Source organism: Cupressus sempervirens, chromosome 4 (genome assembly GCF_028749045.1).
Source record: "Cupressus sempervirens isolate cs-2001-9-10 chromosome 4, ASM2874904v1, whole genome shotgun sequence".
Lineage (NCBI taxonomy): Eukaryota > Viridiplantae > Streptophyta > Pinopsida > Cupressales > Cupressaceae > Cupressus > Cupressus sempervirens.
The window spans coordinates 252,668,210-252,672,820 of record NC_143121.1 but is presented as its reverse complement, the minus strand read 5'-3'; positions in this window follow the sequence as shown (position 1 = coordinate 252,672,820).

The following is a 4,611-nucleotide window of genomic DNA, read 5'->3' as shown; positions in this document are numbered from 1 at the left end:
ACAAAACCAAAATAGATGCCCAATCGGGGCAATAAACCAAGAACTTCCATTCTTCCATTTTAACATACCGTACTCATACAAGGTTTGTGCTGACAGGTAGGGGCCCATAACACCCTACCCTTTCTCCCTCTTCTAAGGCTACGAAGGGTTGGGGTGAGGCCTCAAATGGAGCCCAACATAAATGGAAGGTATATCAAATAGATGTGAAGTCTACCTTCTTGAATGATGTATTGAAAGAAGAGGTTTATGTAGAGCAACTACCTAGTTATGAAGTTCTAGGTGAAGAAAATAAGGTGTATAGATTGAAGAGAGCTCTTTAAGGGATCAAGCAAGCTCCACAGGCATCGTATAGTAGAATTGACTCATATTTGATGAGTAATGGCTTTAGTAAAAGTGATGGTGAGCCCACTCTCTATATCAATGTAGCAAATGGTAAAGTATTTCTTATTGTCTTATATGTTGATAACTTAAGTCTTCACTAGAAATGATAATTTCTTAATTGGTGAGTTCAAATAGGCCATGAAAAATGAATTTGAGATGAGAGATCTAGGTCTCTTTGAGTACTTTCTAGGCATAGAAGTAAAACAAATGCATGATGGCATGTTCATCTCTCAAGAAAAATATGCAAGGTAGATCTTGGAGAGATTCAAAATGCAAAGAAGTATGGCAGCCCCAACACCAATAGTAGTAGATCTAAAGTTGAGCAATGAAAATTTCAACAAAATTATGAATCCAAAACTATAGAAGAGTATGGTTGGAAGACATAATGCATGCAGTAAGTTTGATTTCCAGATTTATGGAAATACCAAAGGACTTCCATTGGCAAGCAGGAAATACAATCTTAAGGTATGTGAATGGTACCAAGGGATTTGGGATTTTGCATACTACAAATAATGATTTTAAGTTGGTTGGTTATACAGATAGTGATTGGGCTAGAAGTTTAGATGATAGGAAAAGAACCTTTGGATACATGTTCCATATGGGATCAGGTGCAATTTTATGGGCATCAAAAAAGAAACCTATTGTTTCTCAATCTACAACAGAGGCTAAATATTTAGAAAAAAATGCAGAAGCATGTCAAGCTATTTGGTGAAGGAGGATCTTGACAGATTTGAAAGAAATGCAAGAGGATGGAAGTACAATCTTTTGCGGCAGGATTTCATTAATTGCACTATCTAAGAATCTAGTATTCCATGGGCTAATCAAGAACATAAAGATTAGATATCATATCATCATAGAGTTGGTGGACAATGGAGATATCAAGATGGAATTTTGTAAGTTTGAGCAACAACTAGCAGACATATTCACTAAGCCTTTGTGCATTGGAACTTTTGTGCACCTAAGTCAATGTCTTGGTGTAATTGGTTTAGATCAGCATTGATCCTTATTTTGTTGGCTTGGGCAAAGGGGGAGTGTTGGAATATTTAATATATTTTCATTATCCCATGCTTACCTACCAACTTGGTATCCCTTGTTTCTAGCTGCAATAGTCATATGCATTTATTGTGGTAGGTGAGTTCAAATTTTGAAAAGAGGGGGAAATTTCATGTGGATTGCAGGAAGACAAAATAGAGGAAATCTCATTCATTCCATATTCAATCTTTAGTCATTCTCATAAAAAGTCAATTTTTGCAGTAGCAATAGCAATAATAGAGAATGTTTTTTAGTATTGTGTATAACAACACCTATGAGAGTTTGTCCTATTGAAGTAGTGATTGCTCCAAGCCTTTTTATATGCATCTATACTTGGTACAAGATTATTTTATTTACAAAAGTTTTAGTTTGTTGTTGTTTTTACATTCCATATTTGTAATAGTTCATTTTTGGTTAATAGAAAGTAAGCAATCAATCTTGCATACTTCTTGCCTATTGCATTTGTGTTGTCTCCTTCCTTGTTTATTCTATTGTGTACTTGGTCATAGGCAAAATAGATCAGCACTCTGCTCTTTCTATTTCCATTTTTTGTGAAATGAAGTTTGTGTATTTTTGCATGGGTTAACACACTACGATGACAAGTGTTAACTTTACTTGGGATCCTCTTGGTTTTGTGTTTGTGCCAAGTAGTTTCTTTGATGACCGAGTGATTTGGTCCTTCATTTTCTAAGTTGTGTTGGGTTAACTCATAGCTTATCCCCCTATTTTGGTATATTTTATAGTTTCATGGTGACAATGTATACAATTCTTAAGTACAAGCTTGGTAAGCTATCCTAGTTCATGTTTTGGTCTTCCATCACCATCGGCTACTTTTTTATTCTCTCTTTCTTCTACTTGTCTGTAAGGTTTGTAGTGAAGCTAGCAAGACTCAATTGCCTATGGGGTATACATCCCTTCCTTCATGACTGTCTCTTGGATTCTGTGTGGCTCATGTTATAAAGACTTGGGATTTTGGATCTCACTTAGCTATTTAAGCTCAAGTGCATCAATTGGTTTTATGTTGATAATGTTTCTAACTATGAAGTTGGAGCATATAGTTCACAATCAAATGAAGTGAGTGATGAAAGTGATTTTTCAAGTGAGAATAATGGAAAAATTTGTGTTGATGTATCTTCATATGATTCAAATGAAATATGGGAAGAAGAGTGCAATGGTGAAAGTGAATGTTCATTTATAAGTGAAGGTATGAATTCTTCTTCCAAATCTGAAAATGAAAATCCATTTGAAATTTTGAATTTCACAAATTAACTTGATAGTGAATATCTTGAGAGTGATTTGTCCTCAATGAATTAAAATAAATAAATGGTAAGTCAATATGTTTCTCATGAAGTTGAATGTGAAAAATCATAATGAAGAGTCGGTAACTGGCTTTGCATTGAATAATGAAGTTGCAACATATAGTGGTGAGTTTCAGGATGAATCATGGTCTTTGCATGTAGATTTTCCTAAACAAGATATTGAAGAGAATGTGAATATGGATACCATATGCTTGATTATCCTAAACAAGATATTGAAGAGAATGTGAATATTGATACCATATTCTTGACAGATGAAATGGAAAATGAATCATCATGTAGTTTTGATTTTTCTTCATATGCTAATTTTTTTTTGTGAAGATAGAATAGGTAGTAATTTTAATGTGCTTAATAACGCTTTGCATTATGAAGATTTTTATAATGATCAGCCCATTACTTGTCATAATGTCTATAAAGGAATGTTACATGGAGTTATTAATCCACTCTTTGAAGAGCACATTGAAGTTTCAAATTTAGTTAATCTTGATTTTAATGTTGATACATTATATATTTTTGTGAGAAATCAGATTGCTTATTTTCTAGGTGTGACAATGATTATAGTGATGATGTTTAATTTAATGAGTTGGTCAATGAAATGTTTGATTAATCTATTATTCAAGGTAGGATAACACTTTGTAATAGGTTTAATGATGATTTCTCTCATGAAAAAACTAATCAGTTTTTGGATTGTGAAGACACATTGGAGAACCTTCTAGTTTTTCTAGACTTTGACATGGATGATATTTGTGAGTACAAATCAGATTGCTCATTGACATGTGAGTTAGTTGCACAAAAGGATTTACATACTCAGGGTATATCTAATTTTATTTATGAAATGGAGTATGAAACCTTTTTTTTTCCATTCGATAGAATTCTTAAGTCATTTACTGGAAAAGAGTTTCAGTTTAATTTTGATATCCTTGAGCATCTTGATCTATATGTTCATAGTGAGCATTATGTTATGGTGGGTCCTAGTTTGTATGTCAACTATTAACATGAAGATGTAGAGTTTGTCTTACCAAATAAGCTAATTGAAGATGTTGACATGATTGGTGAAGCTAATATGAATGATGTATTCATCTTACCTCAAGAAAGTGGAAATGAGAATTATGTTTATGATAGAGGTAAGAATTTTTGTTAAAGTCTTGGTGGCCCAAAACCATCATTTGTATAGTCAGAGTTAGTTCTCTTGCTTTCAATAAAGTTGTTTAAGAGACTTTTTTGGATTGATCTACTTCTTCTAGTAATAAAAATATTTTCCATGCCTACAAGGGACATGCATCCCCACTATTAGGATTCAAAATTGCAACACTAATTTTTTGTACCATTTTGTGAATTTTTCTAACCAAGCCCCTATAAGAGTTTTTCATGCATATGTACCTAACTATCATTTTGAAGCCTATGAAGTGTTTCATTTGTTTAACACCTTTCACTTAATATATGCATGTGTTTCATGGTGATAAATTGTCATTCTAAGCTATTTCATGAAGTTTCATTTTGAGCATTTGAGAGATCTACATTTCTTCTTAAGTGTGAAACAATGACAATAGGCCTAGTTTGCAACTGAGTATCTTACACATAGTAAATTTTCATGACTTGTCCCTTTGAGAATGTATAGTATGCGTATTTGAGAACCTATGTTTTAGATTTCAAATTATTTTGATATATTTGGACCAAGTTTCAAATCCCTCAAAGTTGATTGTTTATTGTTGTCATGTTTATAGCCATAACATACAGAAGAATCAGTAGTAAGAATTTTTTTAACATACATATTTAGGAATCTCTCCATTAGAATTAGATGAGATTTTGAGTATATAAATGATGTAGAGTGACTAATACACTACCATGATAGGCATGCATAGAGAGGTGAATAATAACACCT